Source organism: Puntigrus tetrazona, unplaced genomic scaffold, assembly GCF_018831695.1.
Source record: "Puntigrus tetrazona isolate hp1 unplaced genomic scaffold, ASM1883169v1 S000000001, whole genome shotgun sequence".
Taxonomy (NCBI): domain Eukaryota; kingdom Metazoa; phylum Chordata; class Actinopteri; order Cypriniformes; family Cyprinidae; genus Puntigrus; species Puntigrus tetrazona.
In genome coordinates, this window is record NW_025047681.1 from 3285442 (window position 1) to 3305584 (window position 20143).

General features: G+C 41.9%; 1 protein-coding gene and 1 pseudogene across 10 annotated transcripts in view; both read left to right on the forward strand.

Annotated features, from left to right (window-relative positions):
* LOC122331563 (putative mediator of RNA polymerase II transcription subunit 26) overlaps positions 1 to 20143 on the forward strand; it is a 274294-nt gene that overhangs the window by 163140 nt on the left and 91011 nt on the right. The gene's annotated exons all lie outside the window — the stretch shown is intronic.
* Positions 3960 to 7086, forward strand: LOC122331541 (annotated as a pseudogene).

Sequence of the window (20143 nt, forward strand, 5' to 3'; positions counted from 1 at the left end):
GAAGATGGCTAGTATTAATGCCCTGGGGTATCAGATTTCGACCACCGTAGAAGACGTGAAATTAATGTCTACTGGACATACATCAGAGCAGGAAGCTTCCCAGCAACCAGCGTGCCTTAAGAACTGGGGTGGGTCATTCTCCTCCAGCTCCAACCCTAATCAAACAAACCTGAGGTGAGGTGTATCAGGGCTGGATCAAATCTCTACAGGAAAGTTCATTTATGAGTTACAGTGAGTTACAGTGTAACAGGTTATAAGGTCTGGACTGATAGTGTTTATAGTGTGAATGAAACATAGGAAATATATTGTATGGATGGATGTAAGATAATGAAGATTAAGTGTGTAAATATCGCAGAGGACTAGACCGCATGAAAGACCAACTGAAGATGAGTGTGGGAAATGGTGCCCTTCAGATGAAGAGGACTTCTTTCAAATTCAATTCAAATTCAAATTCAAATTCAAATTTTATTTGTCACATACACATACATACATGGTACGACATGCAGTGAAATGTTCTTTACAACCGTCCAGCATCAAAATAGAAACAAATTTAAATGTATATATAAATATAAAATTTAAGAAATATATATAAAAAGAAGTGTGCAAAGTAGAATATAAAAAATAAAATAAAATAGAATATAAATATAAAGTATAAGATATAAAGTGTAAGTGTAAAGTGGCTGTGCAATGTCCAGTGCAAAGTGGCTAGTGCAATTGTCCAAATGTAAGTGGCGAGTATCTGGGGAAAGAGGGGTGAACATGGGAATTCCGGTATTTAGGTGCTGGGTGTTCTCTGGTTCAGACTCCGAATGGCCTGCATGGAAGAAGCTCCTCCTCATTCTCTCTGTGTTTGCCTTCAGGAACGCAAAGCGCTTTCCTGAGCGCAGCAGAGAAAAGAGTCCATTGTTGGGATGGCTGAGGTCTTCCACGATCTTCCTGGCCCTGGTACAGCACCGCTTGTTGTAGATGTGCTGCAGCACAGGGAGCTCAGTGCGGATGGTGCGCTCAGCTGAACGCACCACCTTCTGAAGGGCTGCGCCTGTCCTGCACGGTGCTGTTTCCAAACCAGGAGGTGATGTTTCCCGTCAGGACACTCTCGATGGTGCAGGTGTAAAGTTCCTGAGCACCTGAGATGGGAGTCTGAAGTCCCTTAAAGCGCCTCAGATGGTATAGACGCTGCCGGGCCTTCTTCACCAGGGTGTTGATGTGACAGGACCAAGACAGGTCCTGCGTGATGTGAACACCCAGGTACCGGAAACTGTCCACTCTCTCCACTGGGGTCCCGTCGATCTTGATGGGATGGTAAGAGCGCACCTGCTTCGTGCTGAAGTCCACTATTAACTCCTTTGTTTTGCTGACGTTCAGGAGAAGATTGTTCTCCTGACACCATCTCTCCAGGTTGTTGATCTCCTGAAGGTAGGCCATCTCATCGTTGTTGGAGATCAGGCCCACCACGACAGTGTCGTCAGCAAATTTAATGATGGTGGTGGAGTTTGTAGTGGCCACACAGTCATGTGTGTACAGCGAGTACAGCAGGGGCTCAGAACACAACCCTGAGGGGCTCCAGTGCTGAGAGTGAGGGAGGATGAGGTGTGTTTTCCCATCCGTGCGGCTTGTGGTCTGTCGGTCAGGAAGTTGGTGATCCAGTGGCGAGGGATGGGCTGAGTCCCAGGACCTCCAACTTCGAGGTGAGCGTGGAGGGAACTATGGTGTTGAGCGCTGAACTATAGTCCACGAACAGCATTTTCACATAGTTCCCTTTCCTAAAATCCAGGTGGCTTGTGGTTGTGTGGAGGAGGTGTGTGATGGCATCCTCCGTGACCGGTTTTGGCGGTAAGCAAACTGTAGTGGGTCGAGTGTGTCCGGTAGTGATGCGGTGATGAAGTCTCTGACGAGTCTCTCGAAGCACTTCATCACTACAGGCGCCAGAGCTACAGGGCGGTAATCATTAAGGCAAGATGGTTGAGGTTTCTTGGCACAGGAACAATGATGGACTCTTTGAAACACGAGGGGACTACAGACTGTTTCAGGGAGAGATTAAATATCTCAGTGAACACCGGTGCTAGCTGGTCAGCACAGGCTCTCAGAACCCGACCTGTGATGCCGTCAGGTCCTGCTGCCTTCCTGGTGTTCACTTTCCTGAATGCCCTCCTTACGTCGTGCTCGAAATGGTGAACGCGATTTCCTCTCCGGCTCTCTCGGCGTGCGTGCTGTTCATCATGCGCTAGCGGCGCTAAGCGTGATTAGCGTGATTAGCTGCAGCCTCGAAACGAGCATAAAGGTGTTTAGCTTCGTCTGCCAGAGAAGCATCCGCGCTCTCCACTCTGGAGGTTGGCGTTTATAGTCCGTGATGTTTCTCAGTCCCTGCCAAAGGCTCCTAGAGTCACTGTGTTGAAACTGTGACTCAAGTTTCCTCCGTAGCGCCTCTTTGCCTCCTTTACCGCTCTGCATGCGCCGTCTGACACGCAGCCTTGTATTCAGACATATCCCGTTGACAATCCCGTATTATAGGCTGCGGAGCGGGATCTCAGAGAGTCGCGGATAGTTTTGTCTACCCACGGCTTCTGGTTGGGAAACGTCCTGATGCCGGTTTTCTCTACCGTGTCATCCGCTAGTTTCGATGAATCCCACCACCGCTTCCGTGAACACGTTGACGTCCTCGGAGCTACACCTGAACATGGCCCAGTCTGCGTCATCCAAAGCGTCCTGCAGGGCGGCCACCGAATGGTCAGTCCAGCGTGACACCTCCCTCTGTACCGGGGCTTCCTGTTTCAGCCTCTGTTTGTAAACAGGTACGAGGAAAATGGCGGCAATACCCGATTTACCGATTTTCCATGAACACACATACGTCCCAATTCATAGACTACATCTTTCAAAGGATCCAACTAAAAACTGATTGTGTCTGATTAAAAAAAATGAAATACTTTATATTTGCAAAGCAACATAGGAACAGGGAGACCCTCGTGGAACTGCTGGACCTGGACTAATAGAAAGACTGGTACACGGCCATGGAGCATCATCTGGGATCATCTACAGCATTTACATTTAGTCATTTAACAGCATTTAACACAAAAGAGGTAGGACAGGGGGTTATTTTATCCAAAACGACTTAGAAATGAGGACAACAGGAGCAATCAAAATAAACACATCAATGACATGCAAGTGCTATAACAAGTCTCAGAAGAAGTTGTAAGTTTCTAGTAATTTTCTCCAGTTATACATTTCTCCACATTCTCCAGAATGCACCCATTTTCAGAATTCTTTCATAAATCTTTTCAATAGTTTTCTAGCAGTTTTGTAGAAAATGGGCCTGCTGGGGAATGTGACTTCCTTGCAGGCCAAAGAAATGGGACAACTTAAAATATAAAGTTAATTGATACATCTTTCCTGAAATGTATTGTGGCATGTCATGATGTATATAATCTGCTGTAGGAGTGCAAGTGTCCAGCTACCAAACTACCTCCCTGTCCTTATTGCTTCCATCCCTGAGGATAATGTTTTGTGGTGGGGCTCCTCCAGTGAAATCCATACTTTAACCCTTGAGGACATGAAAAAAAAACCTATAATAACAGTGTAGTAAAAGTAAAAGTAGGCCAATTCTGTGTGAAAACCGTGGACTTGGCAACACTATTTACATCTTAGAGTGGCATATTCCACAAGCTGTTATTTTGGCATTGGCTTGATATTAGTTTTTAGACTGAGAAATTCTGAAATTTGCAGGTTCTTTTGATAATACATTGTCAAAATGTGAAGAGAATTTTGTTTTCTCATTTCATTTCCCCATTTCCAGCGATGATGCGAACTGAAAGTTTAACATGCAGGCTCCTCCTCAAACAGGTATAAGGAAAAACAACTGCAGGAGCAATTCACCACAGACTAAGTGAAAGTAAAGCTCAACTCAGCTCTGCTGTTCTCAATGTTTCATGTGATTTATTTATGTTTTTACTTGTTTGAGCGTCATCCTTGTGATCTGTCTGGAGTCTCGTTCAATAAAGATGGCGGAGGGAACTTCTGAACCCAAAAGTAAGAAATATATTCACACAGATTTAGAGACTCTATATCAGAGATCACCAAACTTGATCTTGGAGGGCTGGTGTCCTGCAAAGTTTAGGACCTCCAGGACCATACTTGGTGACCCCTGCTCTATATGCTTCTGTTGCCATGTTTCAGTTTTTGCCTTATATCTTTCTTTTACAGGAAAAGGTTTCTGTCGTCTTAGTCACATAACCTTCATATAATTATATGCTCTTAGTCTTAAAGTGCTTTCTCAACAAATATGATTATATATATAAACAAAATATGAATTTGAACAAATACACAAGTTATATCAAGAAGACTCAGGAAGAAGAAATTCAGTTTTCACAGTAACACCGACCACACCTGCTGCCATCAAAATGACGAAAACAAGGAGAACAGGTTTAGCCAACAGCCATGGAAATTACTCAAGGCAGTGACTATTTGCGCAACTTAGTGCAAATAGCCATAGATTATATTCACACCGTTAAAATGGCAGGATATTCTGCTGATTATACTTCTTATTGCAGATAGTGGCAATTATCTGCAGGTCAGTATTTTAGTACATCATAAAACAGTATGCAATAATAACGTATTATTAAATGGATGCCACTTTATTGGGACAGTAAAGCCCTCTCTACACCTACCCTACAGCTGCTAACTTTTTGATAATTTTTACTGAAAATAAATGCTTTTGTGATGTGATTTGAAATTTCAAACCCGGGTTGGCTGTGTTAAAATTAGTAAAAATAAAATAGTCACATTAGCCGTTTCTTAATATGCATTCATTAGTAGTCTTGTGTCCTTGTGTTCTCATTCTATGTCATCACCAACCGACGAAGTTAAAATGCAAGAAAGCATTGAATGCACTCAGTCAATTCTTTAGAAACTCGAGAAGAAAGTGGGGGCAGAAGAAGTAAGCTTTCAGTTTTTCAATCTCGCTTAACATATTCCAGCTGCAAGCTCACAAAGATGACACCTTGTGAAAGCAAAAACCTTCTTTTGCATAATTTTTTACAAAGTGAGAAACCCTGCAGTAAATTTAATTGACATATTGAAAAGAATCTCAACATTGACAAAGCATAGAGAACAAAAATAGATACTTCAACTTTCAATTTTTTTTCTATAACTTCATGCTTTAAGAAGGAATTGACTTTGCCTGTATATTTGTCTATAAATAAGATTAGTTCTACATATTATACTCAATATATTCTGTCTCTTTCAGAGATGTCATCCATCAGCTCCAGTCCAGATGATCCAGTGATCCGGATTCTCCTGATGGGCAGAAAGGGTTCTGGGAAAAGCTCATCTGGAAACACAATACTGGGAGAAAAGAAGTTTAAAGACCAAAAACGCAAGAAGAAAAATAAAGCTGGAGTTTTTGAGGGTAAATCTGAAATCGGTGGAAAGCAAATCGCTGTAATTGACTGTCCGGATCTACTGCATCCAGATCTGAATAAAGAGCAGCAGAAGACAAAGACAGACCAGCTGATTTCTCAATGTTCAGGAGGTTTCAGTGCAGTTCTGCTTACCGTTTCTCTAGAGAAACCTCTGGAAAATGAGGAAGAGATTCTGTATTATATTAAGTGTTTATTTGGCCCTGAAGTTCAAAAATACATCATGATTCTGTTCACGCATGGAGATGAACTGGACGATGATGAGACCATTGATGAATACCTAAAACACGAAGATCATGAGGATCTCAAGCAACTGGTGACAGAATGCAAGGAAAATTTCACTGTTTTAATAATAAAAGTGAATCAGATGAGAGTGTCAGACGTCAGAAACAAGAACTACTGCGCAAGATTGGAAGGAATGACGATGGAGAATGGAGGAAAATTTATCATGAAACAAATGAGGAGGAGATCAAGCATGGAAATTCCTGATATCTTTTGTAAGTGTCTTTCACATGCTGACATTATAAATGACTTCAAAAATATATGGCAATTTGTTCACAGAGTGTACTGTAATTAACTTATAGGTTGACTTACTGGTCTTTCTGTTGTAATTTCAGTTGATCCAGATAAGACTGATGTGATTCCTGAGATGAATGGCCAGATCAGGCTGGTTCTGCTTGGAAAAACTGGAGCTGGAAAAAGTGCCACTGGAAACACTATCGTAGGTAGAAACGTGTTTGAATCTTCAGCCAGCTCAACCTCTCAGACCAAACAGTGTCACTCAGAAACTAGAGTAAGGTTTGGTACAGAAATATCAGTGATCGACACTCCGGGACTTTATGATACCAAACTCAGCGAAGATGAGATTAAAAGTGAAATAGGAAAATGCATGACATTCACTTGTCCAGGACCACATGCTTTTCTCATAGTGATTAAAGTGGGTCGATTTACTGAGGAGGAGAAAAATACAATAAAGAAACTTAAAGAAGTGTTTGAGAATGTATGGAAAAATATTCCATGATCATCTTAACTCATAAAAAACAGTTAAAGAAAAAGCAAACCATTGAGCAATATCTTGAAAAAGGTGATCCAGCTCTTAAAGAACTTGTAGAGAGCTGCGGAAACCGAATCTTCTGTCTGGACAACGAGTCTGCCAGTTTCCCACAGTACAAAGATCTGATCGGTCAAGTTAAGACAATGGTGGCGAAAGCGGACACTTTTCAAATGAGATGTTTGAGGAAGCAGAGAAATGCATTCAGGAGATTCAGAAGCAGAAACTCGAAAAGAAAGTAAAGCGGTTCACGCAGGAGAGCGGACGAACAGAATGGCAGAAAATATACTGGCGTTTAGCAGAGGAGTCGCGGCTCGAGGCTAAGAAATGTTTTTCGGACTCATTCATGGCAGACCTTCTTATGCATCCTCATGTAACAGGATCAGATGTACATAAAGCACTGGAGGTGGTGACCTCGAGGAGAAAGAGAACACCATAAAGGAAGCTGAGGGCAAGGGAATCAGACACGCAGTGGCTGTTCAACTCGCAATCAATGCCACGCGAAAACTAGCAAAACAGAAAATGTGTACGGTTCAGTGAAAAACTCAATGAGACAGAAGACAAGTTTGGCCTAAATGATCTTTGTGCCCCCATCTGCAACATTTCCTTTTTTTACCGTTTAATCTTTTTCTCCGCAGTTCTGTTTCTGGTCTATTCTTTATATCCTTTTGATTAGCTGCACCGCATCGGGTTTCAGAGACATGACTGACATCTGCTCTTTAATTATCTCACGCTCAGTTCCACTGAGCAGGCTAGTATTAAACGTGAGCTTGGAAGTCCCAAGACAATTTTTAATATAACTCTAATTAGATTTGTCTGAAAGAACAAAGTCACATACACCTAGGACGCATTTTTGGGTGAACTAACCCTTGAAAAGATGAGGCAGTGATCGGTCAAATACCTTAAAGAGCCACAAAATGGCATTTATTGTCTTCTGTCTGTGTGTTATCACAGACAGAAGACTCTTTGCTCTGCCATGAATTTCTTGGCAAAGTTCTGCGGTATATGTCCAAACTCCACGCTGGTAGAGATAGCACTTTATTATGCTGGCGGAAGTAATAATACCCTCATTGAAAAGTGAAAAGGACTGTTGATCATTCTAAATCCAACTCATAGTCTTTTGTGCAAAATGCTTTTAATGTTCAGATTAAATATACCACACCCCTATTTAGATAATAAAGGAACAGTTCACCCAAAAATGTAAACTCTGCCTTGTTCTGCCGCAACAAAAGTAAGACATTTTGAATAAAGTTTATAACCAGGCTGTTTTGGGTCCCGGTTTTATTCAATGCATAAAAACAATTGAATTAATTTCTACTTTAGATTTGTAGAAGGTATACTTAACTAAGTTTTTAAGAAACTAAAAATTACGTAGTTTTAAGGTTTGTCAAAATACAGCCCAGGTTTTGAGTCTGACATTTTAAATGCTCCATGTTTAAGTAACGGTGCTACATTTCCATCAGAGTCTCCTGGGGCCAATACTTCATACGTCACTAATTCAATTAGCAGGAATTTCTGTTGCCTATTTGGCATCATCTTAGATCGGTCGGTTCTTTGAAGCTCATCCAGGAGCTTCTGTGATAGCACAACAGGTCCATGAGCTTGAACCTGCTTGGGCTTTTTCAAGTAAACAGGATTTGATCGCATTTGTGTCTTTTAACCATGGTTACTTTATTACCAGAGTACCCTGGTAAACCAGAGACAATCATTTTAAATAATAAAAAATGTATTTTAAGATAATACATTAATACACACAGCCAGGTTTACTCATTAAAAAATATATATTTGACATAAAAAACTACTTTAGAATTGTGTTAGTCTTTAACAACATGCTGTACTGATAAAGTAGAGTCGTGCACAAAGCCAAACATCCAAGACAACAAACATACAGCGATATCTGCACGTAAAAACTATTTGATAGAACCAAACTGAATTAAATCAACCAAATAAAAAAAATATATTAAAAAGTCAAAAACAAATCAAATCTAGTAAGTTTAAGCACTGCGGTAAAATTACTCTGCTTCACGTAAAAATGTCTAATAAGTACTTCCACTATGGTTCATCTACATTCAACGTGATCTGGACCAGGATGACTGTACGTGCAATTTTTTCCAGGACACATCCTTGAGAGGATTTCTGTATTACTTTGATTCAAAGCATCTTGAGAGCGTTTTGAAAACATAAGAAACCGATGACCTAGATATTTTAGGCAACACAGACATCCTGGCCAGGACGCATCCAGGAACAATGGCTTTTATGCTTTCACATAATCTTGACCCTTTAATGTAACATAGTCATGTAACAAATCTGTAATCTGTAAGATATAGATGTAATTGCTAATTACTACATTAAATAAAAATTTTACAGCCTTCTCATGATACACAAAGAGGATGCATTTCATTTATTATCACATTTACTGTATGTCATTTGTCGATTCTGAAAAGGCTCTTTTAAACCAATGAATGAAGGTGTAATTATCTCCAATACTTCAATCCACATCCATACTAATCATTAACAGGCGCATCGGGAAGAAAAAACCTGAGTTAGCTAGATCCCGATTAGCACGATAATATCACCTAGGACGTGTTGTTCGATCGTGGATGTAATGAGCGGTCTTCACTTCTGAGCACCATGATGTTCAATCACAGTTCAATTCTGCCAACCCTCACGTGTCGATCAAGCCTGCGCTGTGGAGTCTCTTCCTGTGCCTGCTAAGGTGTCCTTTTTGAGTGAAACTTTTCCCACACTGTTGGCAGGGAAGAGTCTCTCGGTGTGAACTCTCATGTGGGCTCGAAGGCTCCCGTGAAGATCGAAACTCTCTTGGCACTGAGGGCACGTGTAGGACTTTTCTCTCGTGTGAATTCTCACGTGCCTCTTGAGGTCTCCTTTCCGGTTGAAGCTCTTCCCGCACTGACGGCACGCGCAGTTTTCTACGGTGTGGATCCTGACGTGTTTGTTAAGGTCCCCTTTGCGGTTGAAACTCTTCCCGCACTGACCACACTGCGCACTTTTCCACAGCGTGAATTCTCATGTGTCTTCTGAGGAATCCTTCCGTGGATGAAGCTCACTCCACACTGCTGGCAGGCGAAAGGACTCTCCCAGTGTGGAGACTCATGTGCCCCTTAAGGTTGCCCTGGTTATAGAAACTCTTTCCACACTGAAGACAAGAGTACGGTTTCTCTCCGGTGTGAATCCTCCGGTGCACTTTAAGGCTTCCGTGGAGATCGAAGCTCTTTCCGCACTCGGGGCAGACATAAGGCTTTTCTCCGATGTGAGTTCTCATGTGCCTGTACAGGTTTCCTTTTGAAGGAACAGCTTTCCCGCACTGTTGGCAGGAGAAGGGACTCTGTTCAGCGTGAACTCTCGCGTGGGCTTTAAGGTTGACGAGCAGATCGAAGCTCACTCCACACTTGGGGCAGGTGTGGGCCTCGTCTTCAGGGTGAACTCTCAGGTGGCCATCGAGGTCTTCTTTTCTACCAAAACTCTTCCCACACCGCCGGCAGGTCAATGTTTGTCCTCCGTGAATCCTCATGTGGACTTTAAGGTTTCCGTGTTCATCCAAACTCTTTTCACACCGAGAAGGGGTTAAGTAACTTTCAGTTCCTGTTTTAGGAGCCGTTTGCAGTGAGAAAGTCTCTTTGATCTGTGGCCAACTGAAAGATTCTTCTTCAGCTTTAAAATCACGTTCAGCTTCATGTTGTATTTTTCTCTCCGTTTCTTCCTTCAGTTCTGTGCTCTCCTCTTTCAGCGGCAGGTCTGTGATGTAAAAAAATATGCCCAAATTAATAGCATGAGGAAACAGTCATCAAAATTTTATTATGAAACAGATAATTCTGGTCCTGATTGTGTTTGGTTGAACCACATTTGAAGCAGTTTAAATTATACTAAAGTATACACCTTTGTTTACCTCTGGGTGTTGCTCAGCAGATGTAGAAGCATTTTCATCCCAAACACTATAATCATAGACCTCATAAACTGAATTACACAATTGTCAGAGAAGATAAAGATCCTTTTCAAACCTTAAAATTACCAAGAGAGACAAACGAGCTACTTTCCAGGTTTGTGACATCACAAACCCTGACAAACCCCGCCCCCAGAACACGCAGTTATACGGACAAGGCCATGTTCGCTGCTTCAGAGAAGTCTGCAACGCCTGCAAAACTAGGGGTGCAAGGGATGCAGTGCCGATCAATAATATTGACACCCTCAGTAAATATGAGCTTTATACGTGTTCATCTGAAGAAAAACGATCCACTGAAGCAGAAGGGAAAAATACACGAATGCGCTCGTATCAAGTGCACATATAAGTGGAAGAACTACAACGTTTTGAAAAGGACACTTTTTGTGTTGTGTATTCAACGCCTGTGTCTGAAATAATTTAATTCAATTCTTATTATCATTCATATGTAATTATTTGTGATTTAATTAATTCATTAGTAAAATCAACTAATTATTTATTTGAATAATTGTTTTGTTGACAACTTATTAATTATTTAATGTCATTATCATAACCACTCTCTGGTTGAAACATCACCAAACATGATTAATTATAACATACAGTGTTCATTGAAACCATACTTGAAGATTTTGGGGGATTTAAAGTGGTGCAAGAGAGAAGAAAAAATTAATAAAATAAACTAAGTACTTCAAGTTTAAATTAAATATCAAGAAATAAAGTGTTTTTCCATTCAAAAACATGATAAAATTGAAACTATAAAAAAATGAACACCCTTAGATATGCTTTAAAAATACAATGCTTTTCTTTTTGTAAAGCGTGGCATTTTAATAATCATGACACGAGAAAGAAAACCGACCTGTTTGTTCCTCAGTGTCTTCTTCTTTGATTCTGAATGTTTCTTCAATCTTCACATCTTCAGTCTCTCTTCTTTAATAAACTCCATCTTTATAATAGAGTCCAAACAGAAAAAACTCCTGAGATCCAGACTCTTCTGATTAAGATGAGAAGAATGAAGGAAAATCAGCCCAAACTCTATCTGTTTCTCTCAATCATCTCTCTAGTCACTAGTTTCTGTCGAGGACTGAAGTCGTGTTTATCACAAACTCATTCTAAATATCTTGATACTTTATACTCGTTATATAAAGCGCTACAGTCAATATTAATGAACTAACTTTCCATCGCTCACTTGAACTAAAGGTTTGCTTTGAAGTGAACACTTTCTTCAGTCTAATCAGAAGCAGAGAGCAGCGCAGACCTGTGACGTCACGGCCACATGCACCAAAATAAAAGTCCCACTCACAAAACTAATATGAAGGTTTTTCTTTCTTTTTTTGTGAGTAGTTATGGTTATATTCTTGGTTGATTACAGACACAATTAGAACAATTACCCTTTACTTTTCAGTTTTATTTTATTATTACTTTTTATGATTATTAATTATTTTCTCCAGTAAAGTATACATTTTTAGGTGTCCATTGAATTATTTTTATTCTGTTTTTCTGATGTGAGTATAAAGCTGTTCATATTCTGTTTTTGTTTAGTTTTTGCTTTGAAATGATGCAACTTTGACAGTTACAGATTGTAAAAGGCAGGAAAAGTGTAGCGCAAGTAACTATCTCAGGATATGTAAGAAATCTTAAATAATTTAAATCAAAACCAAATCAAAACCATTTTAGAGTGATAGATATACATTAATAAAGCTTTGACACACTTAACAGGATTAAATATTGTAATCTCTATTACTGTTTTACTGTATTTTAGATCAAATAAATAAAGCCTTGGTGAGCAGAAGAGACTTCAAATTCATCTAAAACTTTTAGTAGTAGTGAGAAGAGTTATAATTTCGGGGTGGAAAATTTTGAGTTAAATAAGCTGTTTACAGCTCTCTAACCTTCTACAGTTAGACAAAACTTTTCGCCACTGTGTCAGATGAGTTTTTATTCATCTATTTGACTGGGCAAACCTAACAGGGTAGAACTTTCCAGAGTGGGACAAGCAGAAGAGAACATTGCATTTATTAAACTTCTTCATTATGTCATATCGATTTACATTGTCTCTTCGGCCTTTATTCTCAAACTCTCCTTTAAGTCTTCCAAAATTATAAAAAATACTGTGCCATTGTGACTCTCTAAGGCCATGTCTCATAACTGAGACAATATTTCTGGTAATTGTGTCTTTGGTAACATTTTATTTTAAGGTGCCATTATTTACACATATTGCATGTACTATAATAACAGTAAAGGATATAAATAATTACATGCAACTAACTTTAAGCCAAACCTAAATCATAACCCTAGCCATACAGTAAATATATGTTGTTATTACAAATAAACATAAATGAATAATTACTCTGTAACAAAATACAGTGTAACCATGTCCTTCTATTTTATAATGTGACTTAATACTTTAAATTATGTATACATTTATGTCATGTTAACATATATTTTTATAATTACACCTTTATATCTTTACATTTTAATTTGTTAAATGATGTTACAATGTATAGTACAAGCTGACAACTTCATTTTGTGACTATAATTATAAGAAATAAAGTACTGTATAAAGTGGCATTTTCCCTTTCACATTTTTGCTTAAAAGGTGGAAATGGACTTCCATATGTATCTCTAGCTCCATACAGAATGTTCTTAAATCTAACCCAGAGACATTGAATAACCATAATAAACTGCAATCCCAGCATAGAGGTTCAGTGAATGTGTAGTGCTGAATGTGTATAAGTGTGTGAGTGTGAGTGTGTCTGAGACGCTGTAGAAGGACAGAGTGCAGATGGTACATCCACATAGACCTTGCCTATTTTCTTAGGGGAGGTGAAGGGACAGGAATGTTTTTTCTTACTTTATTGTGCCAGACAGAATAGACTGTATCACAGCAGTAAAGATTCCAGGACTCTTTATTGAGTCCAAACCGACAGTCCACCCTTCTTTTCTGTTGATTCCTTTATTTGCCACTGCTATATGAGCCCACCCATCCAATTTAACCTCCCAGTAATGGCGTCCAGTCAGACTTTCTTTACATAGAACCTGCTCAAAGCGATCAAATCTTTCAGGATTATTAGGATATGGTTGATGCTCTTTCACACATGTTACTGTTTTGTTCCTTCAGACAGAATGAGTTGAGTATGTGCTGTGTTTGGATCCAGTGTGAGATTACAAGCATCTGAACACAGAAAAATATATCATAATGTAAATTATATCATTATGTATATAATGACGTGTTTGTAGATGAGGACTTACATTTGCTCAGTCCTTTACAATCCAGATATCTCCTTGAGGCTTCAACCTATACAGACACAAAAAAACAAATATTGTTCAATGCACTGATAACTAATGTAAAATGCAAAAATTAATTTTGCATTTAAACCTTACATGCAATATCTGGTGAATCACAATACCATGTAACCCTCCTAACTTTAGACTGTCTCAAATCCTAGTAGTCTGTTTTAGAATGTAAAATAATACCCCATCTCTCAGTGTTGGAGAGGAGTTGCTGAAGTAAATATTAATGCCAGCTTTATACTTAAATCACACCATTTTAGTTATAGACCCTTAAAATGTGATATCACAGAGGATTTTTTAAAAATTTTTCTTATACTGAAATCTTTAAATACAACAATTTGTCTTCTTCCTCTTCTTCTTCTGCTTATCTGGGGCGGGTCGTGGGGCAACAGTCTAAGCAGGATGCCCAGACTTCCCTCTCCCCAGACACTTCCTCCAGCTCTTCCAGGGAACACAGAGGCACTCCCAGGCCAGCCAAGAGACATAGTCCCTCCAGCGTGTCCTAGGTCTTCCCCAGGGCCTCTCCTCCTGGTGGGACATGCCTGGAACACCTCCGCAGGAGGCGTCCGAGGCATCCGGAACAGATGCGAGCCACCTCAGCTGGCCTCTCGATGTGGAGGAGCAGCGGGTCTACTCTGAGCTCCTCCCGAAAGTGACGGGATCTCATCCTTTCGGTCATGACCCAAAGCTCATGACCATAGGTGAGAAGTAGGGCGAAGATCGACCCGTAAATCGAGAAACCGCCTTGCGGCTCAGCTTCTTCTTCACCATGACTGACCAGTACAGGCGACGCATTACTGCAGAAGCTGCACTGATCCGTCTGTCAATCTCTCTTTCCTTTCCTGATTCTTATCCCAGCCGCTTCACACTCTCGGCTGCAAACCGTCCCAGCACACATGCTGCAGGTCTTGGCAGATGCAGCCAACAGAACAACATCATCAGCAAAAAGCAGAGAAGCTATCCTGTGGTCACCAAACCAGACCCCTCCTCCCCCGGCTACTTCTCCTAGAAATCCTGTCCATAAAAATAATGAACAGGACCGGTGACAAAAGGCAGCCTGTGGAGACCAACATGCACTGGAAACAAGTCTGACTTAATGCCGGCAATGCGAACCAAGCTCCTGCTCTGATCATACAGGATCGGACAGCCCTTAGCAAAGGGCTCCTTACTCTATATTCCCAGAGCACCACCTACGGGACACCGAGGAACCCGGTCAAATGCCTTTTCCAAATCCACAAAACACATGTAGACTAGTTGGGCAAACTCCCAGGAACTCTGAAGAGAGTATAGAGCTGGTCCAGTGTTCCACGTCCAGGACGGGAAACCCGCATTGTTCCTCTTGAAGCTGAGGTTCAACTATCGGATGGATTCTCCTCCAGTACCCTGGCATAGACTTTTCCAGGGAGGCTGAGAAGTGTGATCCCCTATAGTTGGAGCACACCCTCTGGTCGCCCTTCTTAAAAGAGGAACCACCACCCCGGTCTGCCAGTCCAGAGGCACTTTCCCGCGTCCACGCAATGCTGCAGAGGCGTCAGTCAGCCAAGACAGCCCTACAACATCCAGAGACCTGAGGTACTCCGAGGCGGATCTCGTCCACCCTGGTGCCTTGCCACCGAGGAGCTTCTCAACAACCTCAGTGACCTCAGCCAGGGTGATGGTCGAGTCCCCCGGGTCCCCGGCCTCTGCTCCTCAGTGGAAGGCGTGTTGGCGGGATTGAGGAGGTCCTCAAAGTATTCCTTCCACCGCCGACAATATCCACAGTTGAGGTTAGTACGTTCCTCACCAGCACTGTATACGGTGCTGGCAGGGCACTGCTTCCCTTTTCTGAGGCGTCAGCGGACTCTTTGAGGGCCGTCCGATAGTCATTTCCATGGCCTCCCGAACTCCTCCCAGACCCAAGTTTTACCTGCACAACCACCCGGGCAGCGGTCTGTTAGGCCCACTGGTACCTGTCAGCTGCCTCAGGAGTCCCACGAGCCAACCAGGCCCGATAGGACTCCTTCTTCAGCTTTCTGACAGCATCCCGCCTTCCGGTGTCCACCATCGGTTCGGGGGTTTCCGCCACAACATGCACCGGAGACTTTACGGCCACAGCTCCGGACAGCTGCGTCGATCACAAAGAGGTAGAGAATATAGTCCACTCGGACTCAATGTCTCGAAGCCTCCCTCGGGATCCGGTCAAAGTTCTGGGTGGACACTCAGCTGCCCCTCTCACTGTAGGCAACAACAGAGTAGTGAAGAGTCCAGCCCCCTTTCGAGGAGATGGGGTCCAGAGCCCAAGCAGAAAAGCGTGGAGAGTGAGCCCGACTATCTCTAGACGGCATCTCTCGACCTCCGCTTACAACTCAGGCTCCTTCCCAGAGAGGTGACGTTCAATTTGTTTTATGTAAAATCTAAAGTGAATTTATACCTCAAGATCATTTTGTTACAGGCCGTGGTCTCAAGATGCCATGTTTGAGGAACAACATATTTTTATTAAGTTTAATGCGTAAACAAACATGCATGACCATAGCAACCTGGGATCAACAGTAATAGATTTATTAATATTTTATTTTGGGTTTAGAAATTATTATTCATCCCATTGCCTTGAAGTCCATTAACTAATCACCTTTTCTGTAATATTATTTGTATTTATAGAAGCAGGAACAAGCAAATATTTCTTACACATAGGAAGAAATACAACAAAACTGGTCCATATGCCTGACAGTTCACCCCTCGCCAAAGTGTGACCTGCGATGCGACAGGAACAACAAGAGGAGAGGGACAGTAGGAGGGGATGTGGAATGGTGACTGGTAATGGTACGAGGATGGCAGGAAGACAGAGAAAGCAGAAAAGGCAGGTGGAGGTTTGAGTGGAGGACAGACTCCTGAGAGGGACAGGGGGCAGTGATGATGGACCCGGAGTCATGGAGGAATCCAGGAGGAGGCAAGAGGCAGAGGAGGAGACAGGTAGGAGCAGGAGGAACCATGCGGGGCCCAGGTCACAACCATGATGACGGAGGCCACTGTGCGGCCGGCGCTGGGTAGAACCATGGTGGAAGAAGAAGGCTGATGGCTAGCAGGAGACTGGTGTGATGGTGGTGAGACTGAGAGTGAACACAGACCACGAGTCCAATGTGTGCCAGGGCGGCGAGGGAGATTCAGGGGCCAATTTGGAGCAGATGGTGCCAGGAGCAGATCTGGAAGGCGCGCTGTGGAGAGAAGGAGGACTGGACAAAGAAGACCTCCAAGGCAGATGGGAGGCAGCCATCGCCAGAAAGGTCCATGGAGCCATGGAGCCATTGCAGAGCAGGAAACTATGGAGGCTCCTGAAGTGGAAATGACTCTGTGGCCTTGATTGTCGACCCGCCCATAATTATTCTTCTGTAAATCAGGTCTTTCGATGCTGTAAGAGGGTGTCTGGAGGATTCTCAGGAGGAGTGGGCTCCTGAGAGGGGCGCACTGGAGGAGCCGGGCACAGGGGTGGATTTTGGATAGGGGTGGGGCTGAAAACTCGGTGCGAGCACCATATTCAAACATTCTGGAACATAAAGTGGCTGCTATTTATCTGAGATTAAGAGTAGGACAGCTGGTGGGCTTTGGTGCACGTAGCAGATGACTTGATTTAGGAAACTAAATGGGACCAAACAAGATAAATATGGGCATAATACATCAAACAAGGTCACAGGGACTACAAAGAACAAAGTTAAACACAAACCAAGCCCAGGATCTAGTAAATCATTTACCTTCCATCCTCAGTAATTTTTTCCTGTGGAAGCCTTATATACTACAATGTCAAATCAAATCAAATCAAATCAAAATCAAATCAAATCAAGTTTATTTGTCACATACACAGACATCACATTAATTGTAGCGATGTAATGAAATGCTTTGGGCTAATCATCCCATCCACATACAGATACAAGATGAGGGTAGACATGACAGGATGACAGAAATAAAGAAGTACAGCATTACATGAGGAGAGGTGAGGCGGGTAAAAAAAAAAAACAACCAGACTGTCTTCTAAGGGACTACAGTGTGAAGTAACGGGAAAAACACCTCAAACAATGAAGCACATAATTTAGAAACTTTGATAACATGTAGGAGACAAGGTAAGTCTGGGTGGTTTGGGTCCTCCACTGGCGAGCAGCCATCGCTATCTCAGCGGCCGTCGATGCAGCCGCAGTCCAGACCCGTGCTGCCGAGGCAGAGAGCGGAAAGGTGGGGGTGCCAGGGAGTCTGCGAGCGTCTTTACTGCCGTGATCTGCCGAGGAGTTATTTTCCAGCATTGGCTGGCTGGAAGCCGATTGCATGTAGTGGGAGCCGAAACCAGATAAAAGTGGAATTTATTGGAAGGCTTGAGTGAGTAGTCGCCAACAATTTTACGAACTTCTCTATTGACCATTCCTGTCCCTAAATTAGTCCATTTTCGATGCATAAAGTATCAAGCTTCCCCATGATGTTATCCAAGCGCAGTTTACAATCACAGTCTGAGCTCTGCCCACACTTCTGATTTTCCCAGGCAGCTTTGTAGGGCTGTGGACAGCTACCCTCGTTCTCTCTCGACTTTTGTCGATATGCCGGAGGCTATACTTGTCTGATCAACAATAGCCCGTGTGAACCCAAAGAGTTCGAAAAGAAGATGTCTTCAATGTCCTCCACACAAGAAAGAGGCGCCAAGCCTGCAGGCGCCACTTCTCCCACGCATCCATCGAATACCAACATAACAGTCTGCTGCTATTTATTGTGTACTGTTGATGCTGAAACCCTATGGTCTAAAAAGTCTACCAAGAGTCACCAGAATGGGCAAGGACATTTCGCTATTTTAAGCATGATACATGATGGAGAACAATCTAGAATAACCTTGGCTTGCACTCCATGTACTTACTCCATAACTGAACAAGCGAACTCCTGTTCCTTTCTCAGATAGTTCTCCCAAATTACTTGTGAGCATGGACAAGTCTGGCCCCAGACTTGAGAGCCTGAGAAATATAGTCAAGGTGTGCTCAGATTGGCCAGATATTCAATGCACTGTGATTGGCTGAATCGGCAAACATGTGGTGGAAATGTGCACCTTACCATAACGTGATGGTAAGGAGTGTAACCTTACCATCCGACACTATGACACCAAAACAATAAAACTACTTTACCAACGAGGTATTTGGCATTTGCATCAGTGGGGACATTTATTTGCTGATTATCACGACTTAGTCTTTTTACACCTCGGTCTAAACAGCACCATGTCTGCATTTGTGATTGGGAGAAATGACAAATAAAGCATTTTTAGATAACATGTTAGCAGAGTTCTTTTAATAATAAAATGTAACTTGTAAATCATTTCACGAGTTTGCACTTGCATATAATTAATCATAAGTAATGAGTAAAAGTAAGCCTGTTTGAGGCGCTGTCAGAGAGGGCTCGGAACTTCGGTGGACTACGAGTCCAGAGTATTTTCCTCTTGTCATAGTGAAAGAAAGCGGACAGGGGCCCGACCGATCCTGAGTTATGTACTTACTATTATATAAAACCCAATAGAAACTACGCCATAATTATATGCAAGTAGCCCATACCAAATCTAATCCTCACACTTACCATATAAACAAGTACATGTTAATTAATATTATTCCAGTACTTAAATGTATAACTGCACATATGTAACATGAACACTGTAAAGTAACTTGTAATTTTGGTTTCACTCCTGAAACTTTGTGTACAGGACCGATTGCAACATTTGAACATTGTGGGAAAGTATTTCCACTTCCAGCATAAGAGTTTGAAAAATTAAATATCATGTGCTATAAATGCTACACATGCTGCCGAGTATCTGTAGTAGAAAGGATTTGGATGCTTCAGTTTTGTATTGCAGCTGGACTCCTGACAGTGGTCCTGGGTGATTGTAGCTCAAGATCCAGTTTCTCTCAGGTATGTGGGAGGTTTGAACTCAGAGCTGAAGACAGATAACCACAGCCTTCTTTTGTCACCATACAGCCAGATAACCTATAAATATATACATCAATAGTCAGATTGTCTATGATATGCCAGATTAAGACATAATGGTGGACAAATAAAAAGTACTACCCATGTTCATCTACTAATATATGACTCCTAAATCTACAAAGAACCCCTGATCTTTATTAGCTTGGGGTTGCAAAAATCAGTTCCTGGAGGGTCTTAGCTCTATGCAAAGTTTAGTTTCAATCCTGCTCCAACATACTCATGTAGTATTCAACATATTTTTTGAGGTATTTTGGAATATCAGACAAACACCAAACCAAGAGATTTACAAAAACAAGACTAAACACACCTAGACAGGTGTTACATGATAAATTATTGGATACACCATTACCCATTTGTAATTTAATCTCCTGTATATTGAATCTGTACAATACGCATTGCCATTACCTTAGCATAGTTGTGGTATTGACATTTTGTAAGGTTGAAGGTTGTTAATAT